The following is a 12,364-nucleotide window of genomic DNA, read 5'->3' as shown; positions in this document are numbered from 1 at the left end:
TCATCTGGACTGTGGAATAATTGGCACACATGTTTGTATGTCAGAAACTGACATTTGGGTTTTATGTTTTTATTATTTTTATGTTTTATTCTTTTGTTTTTAATGTATGTTTTATTGTTTTGTTTTTTAATGTATTGTATTCTGTTTTTATATGTTTAAATGGATCTTAAGGTCTGCAATAAAGATTGATAATTTCATTTCTTATGCTAGTTGAAAATAATACAAGGCATTTATTTTATAAAACGTAACATATTCTCTTTATTATTAACATTTTCATACAGAAAAATTATAGACAGTAATGTCAAACTGCAACATCAAACAGCAAACTCTAACAGAAGTACAGAAACAATGATCATCGTATAAAAAAGGCAATGATGCAAAAGAGAATGGATTTGTAATCCTGTGTTGGTTTTACATAAAAGTTTTAATGTCACTAGTCAATATCACAGTCACTTCCTATTTGTAGGGGACCGCGCTTTGAACCAAGATCTGTTAAGCTTTCCTACGCTTTTAGTCAAGTTTTGCTGAGCTTTGTCATGCTTTTTCACGCTTTCATACGCTCTCGGCGCTTTATTCCATTCTTGACAGAGCGCAGAATTTTTTTAAACCGTTTAAAAAATGTTGGCGAACTTGCCGCATGTCCCACTTCACTACAAGCTTTCCCACGATCCATTAGGACCCTCACGCTTTAATCAGGCTTTGTTACGCTATAACGCCGCTTTGCATGCCGCTTTAAAGGCCTACTGAAATGAATGGTGGCAGAGGGGTTAGTGCGTCTGCCTCACAATACGAAGGTCCTGAGTAGTCGTGAGTTCAATCCCGGCCTCGGGATCTTTCTGTGTGGAGTTTGCATGTTCTCCCCGTGACTGCGTGGGTTCCCTCCGGGTACTCCGGCTTCCTCCCACCTCCAAAGACATGCACCTGGAGATAGGTTGATTGGCAACACTAAATTGGCCCTAGTGTGTGAATGTGAGTGTGAATGTTGTCTGTCTATCTGTGTTGGCCCTGCGATGAGGTGGCGACTTGTCCAGGGTGTACCCCGCCTTCCGCCCGATTGTAGCTGAGATAGGCTCCAGCGTCCCCCGCGACCCCGAAGGGAATAAGCGGTAGAAAATGGATGGATGGATAAACGGGAATAGCAAATCCATTCTATGTGTCATACTTGATCATTTCGCGATATTGCCATATTTTTGCTGAAAGGATTTAGTAGAGAAAATCGACGATAAAGTTCGCAACTTTTGCTTGCTGATAAAAAAAAAACCTTGCCCCTACCGGAAGTAGCGTGACGTCACAAGCGGTAGTGCTGCTCACAATTCCCCGTTGTTTACAATGGAGCGAGAGATATTAGGAGCGAGAAAGTGACGATTACCCCATTAATTTGAGCGAGGATGAAAGATTCGTGGATTAGGAACGTTAGAGTGACGGACTAGAATGCAGTTCAAGAGATATCTTTTTTCGCTCTGACCGTAACTTAGGTACAAGCTGGCTCATCGGAATCCACATTCTCTCCTTTTTCTATTGTGGATCACGGATTTGTATTTTAAACCACCTCGGATACTATATCCTCTTGAGAATGAGAGTCGAGAAGGTGAAATGGACATTAACAGTGACTTTTATCTCCACGACAATACATCGACGAAGCTCTTTAGCATGAGCTAACGTGATAGCATCTGTCTCAAATGCAGATAGAAACAAAATAAATAAATCCCTGACTGGAAGGATAGACAGAAGATCAACAATACTACTATCAGGAGACACCGAACCAAACACTGGACATGTAAATACACGGTTAATGTGTATTCGACGCCTGTCGTAGCCTAGCAATGCTGTTGCTAACGGCGCTAACTTAACAACGGGACCTCGTCAGAGCTATGATAAAAACAGTAGCGCTCCACCTACGCCAGCCAGCCCTCCTCTGCTCATCAACACCCGTGCTCACCTGCGTTCCAGCGATCGATGATGCGGTCGGCAGCCCGGAGACGTAGGAAGTCAAGGTGAGTTCGCCGCTAGCGCGTCTGCTATCCAACAAAGTCCTCCTTGTTGTGTTGCTACAGCCAGCCGCATACACCGATCCCACCTACAACCTTCTTCATTGCAGCCTCCATTGTTCATTAAACAAATTGCAAAAGATTCACCAACACAGATGTCCAGAATACTGTGGAATTTTGTCGAAGAAAACAGAGCTCTGTGTATTGTGTCCAAAAGGGTCCAAACACTTCCGTGGACCTCGCGACGTCACGCGCTTACGTCATCCTCCAAAGGCGTTTTGAACCGGAAGTTCGCCGGGAAATTTAAAATTGCACTTTATAAGTTAACCCGGCCGTATTGGCATGTGTTTCAATGTTAAGATTTCATCATTGATATATAAACTATCAGACTGCGTGGTCGGTAGTAGTGGGTTTCAGTAGGCCTTTAAAGCGCCGTCAAAGCGCCGTTGGTGTGAACCTAGCATAAGCAGTCTTTGTCAGAATAGCTCGTTTTCGATCAATGGTGGCAGCCAGTCTAAATGTAAGTTTGTCATATATATACAGCATTAGAGCTGAATGTCGTGTCTTGCTACTTCTGCACTTGTCTGGTGCATCGTATGCTAAGTTGAGATGTTTTGGGGTAAATTGAGAGATAATTAGTCTCGTTGACAGTGTTTCCCTTCGCGTAGCTTATGACGTAACGCCATTGCAATTGCGATGGCGTAGTCTGGCATCCAGAGGGCAACAGAGACCACGTAATCGCCATTTATGGCTCTGAAGCTTAGAAACTTGTTGTTGTAGTTCATGCATAGTTAGAATAGAATAGAGAATAGAATTGACGTTATTGTCATTATATTTGCATATAACGAGATTAAGGACTCCAATTTAAGGTGCGGTAGTGGGAACAAATATGGGGTACAAATAAATTAAATTACACAACGGGTAATAAAGAAAAAAACTAACAATTGAAATAAACCGACTGCTATCCAATGAAAATAATAAGCAATACTGTACAATATACAAAACACTATAGAAATACAAAATACTGTACAATATACAGAACAAGACAAGAGTATCGGAGTAATAAATAACAATCAGTGTCGGACGTATTGCACTCGAAGGGTAATATTGCACAGTAGGGTAATAGGGTAGGATATTGTATAGGAGTGAATTACTATTATAAGTTAGAGTTCAAGATGGTGACAGCTCTGGGAAAGAAGCTGTCTCTGAGTCTGTTTGTTCTGGCTCTGATGCACCTATAGCGCCTGCCCGATGGTAGCAGGTCGAACAGGTGGAAGCCAGGGTGTGTGCTGTCCTTAGTGGTGCTTTTTGCTCTGTTGAGGCAGCGGGAGTTGTGCAAATCCTTCAGGGAGGGGAGGGGGCGGCCGATGATTTTTTGTGCAGACTTTATGACCCTCTGAATCGCCTGTTTGTCTAGCTTCAGTGCAGCTGGCATACCACACTGTTATGCAGTACGTCAGCAGGCTCTTGACAGCCGAGCAATAGAAGGTCACCATCAGCTGCCTCTCCAGTCTGTTCTTCCTCAGCACCCTCAGGAAGTGGAGTCTTCGCTGGGCCTTCCGGATGACCGCAGTTGTATTTTGGGTCCAGGAGAGGTCAGCAGATATGAGAGTGCCGAGGAACTTGAAGGAGCTGACTCTCTCCACCTCCTCGCAGTTGATGTAGAGGGGGGCAGTGTTTTTCCTGAAGTCAAAGTTAAGTGCAGTATATATGTTATTATGCACACCTTCATATTATATTAGATTATGTATGCATATACATGTATATTGCAGTGTTTTTCCTGAAGGCAAAGTTAAGTGCAGTATATATGTTATTATGCACACCTTCATATTATATTAGATTATGTATGCATATACATGTATATTACTGCATATTAATGAGTATATAACTGGATTGTAATTTTTCCTCAAGGTTCAAGGTTTTATTCGTCACATGCAGAGTACACCACAGTGAAATGCTTTTTTCCATGCTCTTCAGATATTGCGTACAGTGGGATCCAAACACTAGTTGCAGAATCTAATACACTAAATACAAAAAATACAAACATTTGAATAGCTCTGATGTACATTAATTACAAGACAATAAGTTGCACAATAAGTCACAGTAGTTATGGTAGAAGTATCAGTACAAGTAGAAGTACAGTAGTCAAATACAGTACCAGTGCAATATCAAATAGTATAACAGTATATACAGTATACACAGTATATACAGTATAGGAAACAACAAATATTAAGGTGTCTACAGTTTTTTGGCAGTTGAGTAGTGACAATAGTATGAACAAAGGTAATGGAACAGTATGACTTCTTTATACTCTTGTTTTTACATTATTTACAGTCATTGAATGAAGAATATTGTAGTCCGGTAATTACAGTGGTAAGTAAAATGATTCTTGTGCGTGCTGTTTTGTGCAATTGTGATAAGTGTTAATCAGCGGTGCAGTTGAGCAGTCTGATGGCAAGGGGATAGAAGCTCCTCCTGAGTCTCTCCGTGTTGGCCATGAGACTCCGGTAGCGCTTGCCTGACTGCAGCAGTGAGAAGAGGCAGTTGCTTGGGTGGCTAGAGTCCCTCACTATCCTCTTGGCCTTGGCTCTACGCCGCCTGGTGTAGATGTTGCAGATGGTTGGGAGCACACCTCCGATGGTGCGCTCGGCTGATCTGGCCACTCTCTGCAGTCTGTTGCGGTCGTGTGCGGTGCTATTCCCAAACCAGGAGGTGATGTTTCCAGTCATGACACTCTCTGTTGTGCATGAGTAGAAGTTTCTGAGGATCTTGTGGTTTAGCTTGAACTTCCTGAGACTCCTGAGGAAGTAGATACGCTGTTGTGCCTTTTTCACTACGTTGTCTATGTGTGTGGTCCAGGACAGGTCTTCTGATATTGTCACTCAGAGGTATTTGAAGTTGGTCACTCTCTCGACCGGCGTCCCGTCTATGCTGAGTGGACTGTAGTTCCTTGCCCCCCGTCTCCTAAAATCCACTATTATCTCCTTGGTCTTGCTGACGTTCAGGGCGAGGTGGTTCTCCTGAAACCACAGTGCCAGGTTCTTCACTTCACTCAGGTAGGCCGTCTCATCGTTACCGGAGATCAGGCCCACCACAGCTGTGTCGTCAGCAAATTTCACAATGGAGTTGGTGGTGTTTTTCGCCACAGTCATGTGTGTAAAGTGAATAGAGGAGGGGGCTCAGAACACAGCCCTGGGGGGCACCGGTGTTGAGGATGATGGGTGATGAGGTGCAGTTCCCTGCTCTCACCACTTTTGGTCTGCCTGTCAGGAAATCCAGGACCCACTGACAGAGGGTTGAGTTCAAGCCCAGGTCCTTGAGCTTGATGACGAGTTTGAATGGGACTAAGGTGTTGAATGCTGAACTGTAGTCTATGAACAGCATTCTCACATAGTTTCCCTGCCTTTTGTCCAGGTGTGTCGTGGCGGTATGCAATACGTGTGCGATTGCATCGTCGGTTGACCTGTTTGGGCGGTATGCAAATCGCAGGGGGTCTATAGTGGGGGGGAGGGAGGAGCATATGTGGTCTTTGATTAGCTTCTCAAAGCACTTCATGGCTATAGGGTTGAGGGCTACGGGGCGGTAGTTGTTGAGGCAGGCAGGGGCAGATTTCTTTGGAACAGGGACAATGGTGGATTTTTTCAGACAAGTGGGAATGACGGATTGTTCAAGGGACATATTGAATATGTCTGTGAATACCGGTGCCAGTTGGTCAGCACAGACTTTTAGGACGCAACGGGGATGCCGTCTGGCCCTGTGGCTTTCCTGGTATTCACCCTCTTAAAGGTTCTCCTCACATTATGTTCTGTTATTCTGAATGCTGAGTCTCCATTGCCAGTGGCCATACCATCTTTTGTGGCGCCATGAAGGCTGCTGTTTGAATTTGCAGCCTCAAACCGTGCATAAAAGGTATTTAGCTCGTTTGCCAGGGAGACTTTAGCATTCACCATGGGGGGGCTGCCTTTGTAGTCTGTCATGGTTCTAGGGGTGAGGGCAGATGGGGCTCGTAAGCCTTGGATGGCAACCTGTCTAGGAGAAGGTCACTCTGAACTAAAACTGGGACTGCGAGGAGTTGCGCCCCACAGTTCGCTATCAGCATAGTAAAGCCAACCATGGAGTATAAAGTCATCCCAAATCCTATACTTCCAGCGGCGGGAGTCCGCAGGAACATCGCAGCGGACGGTGGTGCTGGTCCTCCTGATGGAGGACACCATGATGACAGGACCTCAAACCCTGGGATTGTCCCAGGGAGGGTCCTGTCCGAACCCCGTCCAATGCACTCATGCGCTGTCGGAGACAATTTGTGATGGGAACCTTCAACGCATGCACAGCGAGAGAAGAATCGAGGTTGATAGAACTTGCAGACTGTGCAGAGGAACGGGGAGTGGAGATCCCTGGGGGTCCAAGAACACAGGAGAGTGCACACTGATGACCCCATCCTGTACTGCAGAGTGGAGAGATGTACGTTCATTTCTGCATCTGCGTGGAGGAATGAGGCCCAGGCTGCAACAGGCGGTGTAGGGTTAATGCTGGGTCCACGGGCACGTAAGGCTCTCCATGGGGTTTACCACCACACCGACAGGATTCTGAGCGCAGAGTTCTCGGGCAACCCAGTAACAACAGTTATAGTCATGTACTCACCCACCAACATGGCGCCATCTGACGTGGTGGAGAAGTTCTTTGAGGACCTTGTAAGAGCGGTCCGTGGCGTCCCAGCGCACAATTTCCTGGCATTCCTTGGGGACTTCAATGCAAGGCTTGGACCAGAGTACGCACCCTTCCCTTACCACGACTCTACCAACCGCAACGGCACCTACCTCACTGCTTTCCTCATGGAACACGAGCTACTGGCGGTGAATACCATCTTCCGGAAGAGAACAGGAAAGAGGTAGACCTTCCGAGACCGAGCCTCAGCTAGATTACATCCTAGTGAGGAAGAAATGGAGGAACTCCATCCTGAATGCTGAGCCATACAGCACTTTTAGTTCTGTGGGCTCAGACCACCGTGTGGTCTCAATGAGAGTTCGCCTTAGCCTCAGGGTACCCAAACCAAGTCCCAAGATCCGGTATAACTGGAACGCTTTCTCAAGTGACCCTTGCCTTCAAACCAGATACGCAGAGGAGGTGAGGAGACGATTCCAGCAGCTGGACAGGGGAGCGGAGGCCAGTGGAGAATACAGGAGATTCGTCACTGCGAATGAGGAGGCGACCAGGCTGTGCGTGCCCATGATGGAGAGAGTCAGTACCTCCAGATGATCCAAACACCCAGAGGTTGTAGCAGCACGAGGGATAGTGGAGGAAACCCGCCTCAACTTTGAGCGAGAACCAACTGTGGAGAGGCGTGGCGAGCTGAATGAAGCCAAACAGTTTCTTTTCAGATGCTATGATACCATCAAAGGGGAAGAACTGATGGAGAGAGTGCGGAGGGTGCAGGCGGCGCAAGGTGAACAACAGTATGGGGTGGCATGGATGGTCATCAAAGAGATGACGGGGCGGAAGAGGACCAAGGAGGGACAGGTGGAGGGACGCAGCCCAGAGGAGAGGGTGACAACCTGGTCCAGTCACTTCAAAAGGCTGCTGGGAGAAACAGCAGACGCAGCTGAGAAAGAAGAAATACCATCAGTCCTCCCAAACCTGAACATCAACGATGGTCCCTTCACACTCGGAGAGCTCGCCAGGGCAAAAGCCACAGTAAGAATGGAAAAAAGCGCTGGCCCAGACGGCATACCCCCAGAGGTCCTGAAGAACTATGATCTCGATGACATCATTCTAGAGTTCTGCAACCTTGCTGTGCTGCACAATCGGCTGCCTGATACATGGTCTCTATCAAACATCGTGCCAGTGTCCAAATCCGGAGACCTCTCGAAGCCAGACATCTACCGAGGCATCAGCCTGACTTGTATCACTGCGAAAGTCTACAACCGCATGATTCTAAACAGGGTCCGGCATGCAATCGACCCTCACTTGAGAGTAAATCAGAACGGATTTCGAGATGGACGAACAACTACAGCCCAGATCTTGGCACTTAGGAGATTGATTGAGGAGGTGAGGAAGGACAACCTGACTGCAGTCCTATGCTTCATAGACTTCAAAAAGGCATTTGACTCGATACACCCTAAACTAACACCCTCCCCGGATTGCTAATAATCAAATGTAAACAATCAAATGCAGATACTTTTTCTTATGCCTTCTGATCTCTCTCTCTCTCTCTCTCTCTCTCTCTCTCTCTCTCTCTCTCTCTCTCTCTCTCTCTCTCTCTCTCTCTCTCTCTCTCTCTCTCTCTCTCTCTCTCTCTCTCTCTCTCTCTCTCTCGCTCTCTTTCTCTCTCTCTCTCTATATGTCCACTACTTGCTGTCCATATCCTACCCCCCACCCCCTCCACACTCCTGATTGTAAATAATGTAAATAATTCAATGTGATTATCTTGTGTGATGACTGTATTATGATGATAGTATATATGATAGTATATATCTGTATCATGAATCAATTTATGTGGACCCCGACTTAAACAAGTTGAAAAACTTATTCGGGTGTTACCATTTAGTGGTCAATTGTATGGAATATGTACTTCACTGTGCAACCTACTAATAAAAGTCTCAATCAATCAATAAATCAATGTGTCTTTCATGTTTGCCAGATCACGAGTTTCACTGAAAAAGCAACTATCCATCCCACGACTAGAGCTAAGTGCTGCACTTACAGGAGCACAGCTGGCCAAAGTGATAGAGACAGAGCTCTGTGTCCCTTCAGATCACATCACGCTATGGTCAGACTCAACGACCGTGTTGCAATGGATTAAATCAGAATCCCGTCGCTTCAAAGTATTTGTGGAGACTCACATCCCCGAAATCCAAATCCTAACAAACCCCACTCAGTGGCGCTATGTTGTTTTTTTTTGTTTTTTTTAATTTTATTTTATTTTTTAATGAATTGAATAATCAATCCAACAAAACAATACACAACAATACCATAACAATGCAATCCAATTCCAAAACCAAACCCGACCCAGCAACATACAGAATAGCAATAAACAGAGCAATTGAGAGCAATTGAGGACACACAAATATGACAAGGAACAATCTAAAAGTAATGAAACAAAAATGAATATTATCAACAACAGTATCAATATTAGTAACAATTTCAAAATAGCAGTGATTAAAAATCCCCTCATTGATATTATCATTAAAAACATTAATAAGAAAAATAAAAAAATAATAAAAAGTGTCAAAGTGGCTTACACTTTATAATACCTGGGGTTTATATAGCGCTTTTCTAAGTACCCAAAGTTGCTTTACATGTAAAACCTATCATTCATTCACACCTGGTGGTGGTAAGCTACTTTCGTGGCCACAGCTGCCCTGGGGTAGACTGACGGAAGCGTGGCTGCAATTTGCGCCAACGGCCCCTCCGACCACCACCATCATTAAATTCACCGGTGTGAGTGGCACCGGGGGCAAGGGTGAAGTGTCCCGCCCAAGGACACAACGGCAGCGATTTTTGGATGGTAAGAGGCGGGGAGCGAACCTGCAACCCTCAGGTTCTGGCACGGTTGCTCTACCCACTACGCCATGCCGCCCTTGCATCACATCTCATAAGCTTGACAACCCACTGTGACCAATATTTTCCACAAAGATATAATAAGTCATATTTTGGTTTATTTAATAGTTAAAACAAATTTAAATAATGGATCCCATATTTCAATATATGACTCATTAGTATCTAAACTAAATGCAGTTTTTTCTACTGATATCATCTCCATAGCTTGTGTGTACCAGTTAGTATGAGTTGGACTATCAACATCCATCCATTTTTTTAATATTACCCTTTTTGTTATTATGCATATTGAAAGAAATGCATTTTTGCTCTTTGATGACACGTTACTAAATTGATGGAGATCCCCAAGAATACAAGTTTGCAGTGTTATTGGGATGTTTGTATTAAGGAATGTGATTGCTTCTTTTGTTGTTTTCAACCATAACTCTTTTATTCTCTGACATTCCCACAATAAATGAACAGGATCTCCCTCAGCTGCCCGACACTTCATACATAACTTGCTATCTACTACACCAATTTTAAACAGCTGAGAAGATGTAAAATACAATCTATTCGATATCTTAAATTGAGTCAGCTTATCTTTAATGCTTCTAAAGGGCTTATTGGCATTTTTCCGAATATCATTCCATGATATGTCTCTTTCATCTAAAATGTTTTAAGTCCATCATCCATTTCCGAACACATGCATCATTTGCATTTCTAGTGTGGTGTTCATTTATTATTCCATACAATAGTTTAATTAATTTCTTAAATTGTATCTTGATTAAAAAGTGGATCTTCCAGTTCATGGCTATTTAAAGAAATACTTTCAAAGGATATGCATTTATTTACAGCGTGTTTTAAAGAGATACAATTTTAAAAATCATTTCTGGGTACATTATATTGATCAACTAAATCATTGAACGGTTTAAAATAGTTTTTATTAATAATATGATGAGGTTTAATAATACCTCTGTCTTTCCATGTTGTCCATTTAACCACATTTTTATTAATTATGATATTAGGATTGTACCAAAGCGGTTGATTTACAGATGTTATTGGGTGGATTCCTAGTATTTTCTGACACAGTTTTAGAATGTTAAAGGTAAATAAATAAATAAATGGGTTATACTTGTATAGCGCTTTTCTACCTTCAAGGTACTCAAAGCGCTTTGATAGTATTTCCACATTTACCCATTAACACACATGGCGGGAGCTGCCATGCAAGGCGCTAACCAACAGCCATCAGAGGCAAAGGGTGAAGTGTCTTGCCCAAGGACACAACGGACGTGACTAGGATGGTAGAAGGTGGGGATTGAACCCCAGTAACCAGCAACCCTCCGATTGCTGGCACGGCCACTCTACCAACTTCGCCAGGTGGCTTCTATTGGGTCGCGCTATGTTGATTATCTGAACAATCCAGCAGATGATATAACTCGTGGACTCACCCTGCAGGAAATGATCCAAGAGCACCGCTGGAATAAGGGCACGCACTTCCTTTACCTGCCAGAAAATGAGTGGCCCAATTTGCCTTTATCTGAGCTGGAACCGGATGCCACAGAGCTGAGGAAATCCGCCTTCGTTGGAACTATTTCCAGTGCTTCATCCACTCAGCTTACCGATTTCAGTAAGTTCTCCACATGGAAGCAGCTTCTAGAAGAGACAGCTAGCTCCCTTCATGGGGCGGCTGATGCTGGTGCTTCATCCCCACCTTCCGCTGCAGATTTTTTGCAAGCGGAAAAGCTTATATTGCAAAGGGTTCAAGGAGATTGTTTTCCAGAAGAGTTGAGAGCTCTCAAGACTGGACGGTCTCCGCCTTCAGACAGTCTACTTGCATCACTTTCACCAGAATACGAAGGAGCCACAAAATTACTCAGACACATCTAGGAGCAGATGGACAGGTACGAACAAATTTAAATAATGGATCCCATATTCCAATATAGGAACTCATTATTATATAAACTTAATGCAGTTTTTTCTACTGATATCATCTCCATAGCTTGTGTGTACCAGTCAGTATGAGTTGGACTATCAACATCCATCCATTTTTTAAATATTATTGAAAGAAATGCATTTTTACTCTTTGATGACACGTTACTAAATTGATGGAGATCCCCAAGAATACAAGTTTGCAGTGTCATTGGGATGTTTATATTAAGGAATGTGATTGCTTCTTTTGTTGTTTTCAACCATAACTCTTTTATTCTCTGACATTCCCACAATAAATGAACAAGATCTCCCTCGGCTGCCCGACACTTCATACATAACTTGCTATCTACTACACCAATTTTAAACAGCTGAGAAGATGTAAAATACAATCTATTCGATATCTTAAATTGAGTCAGCTTATCTTTAATGCTTCTAAAGGGCTTATTGGCATTTTTCCGAATATCATTCCATGATATGTCTCTTTCATCTAAAATGTTTTAAGTCCATCATCCATTTCCGAACACATGCATCATTTGCATTTCTAGTGTGGTGTTCATTTATTATTCCATAAAATAGTCTAATTAATTTCTTAATTGTATTTTGATTAAAAAGTGCATCTTCCAGTTCATGGCTATTTAAAGAAATACTTTCAGAGGATATGCATTTATTTACAGCGTGTTTTAAAGAGATAACATTTTAAAAATGATTTCTGGGTACATTATATTGATCAACTAAATCATTGAACGGTTTGAAAGAGTTTTTATTAATAATATGATGAGGTTTAGTAATACCTCTGTCTTTCCATGTTGTCCATTTAACCACATTTTTATTAATTATGATATTAGGATTGTACCAAAGCGGTTGATTTACATATGTTATTGGGTTGATTCCTAGTATTTTCTGACACAGTTTTA

General features: G+C 43.3%; 1 pseudogene; it reads left to right on the top strand.

Moving 5' to 3' along the window:
- Positions 1 to 6,100: 6,100 nt before the first annotated feature.
- On the top strand, positions 6,101 to 7,244 carry LOC133648768 (craniofacial development protein 2-like; annotated as a pseudogene).
- The last annotated feature ends 5,120 nt before the right edge of the window (positions 7,245 to 12,364 follow it).

The sequence above is a fragment of the Entelurus aequoreus genome, linkage group LG01 (assembly GCF_033978785.1).
Source record: "Entelurus aequoreus isolate RoL-2023_Sb linkage group LG01, RoL_Eaeq_v1.1, whole genome shotgun sequence".
Taxonomy (NCBI): domain Eukaryota; kingdom Metazoa; phylum Chordata; class Actinopteri; order Syngnathiformes; family Syngnathidae; genus Entelurus; species Entelurus aequoreus.
The sequence above is the reverse complement of the archived record's forward strand: the minus strand, read 5'-3'. Positions and strand labels throughout refer to the sequence as shown.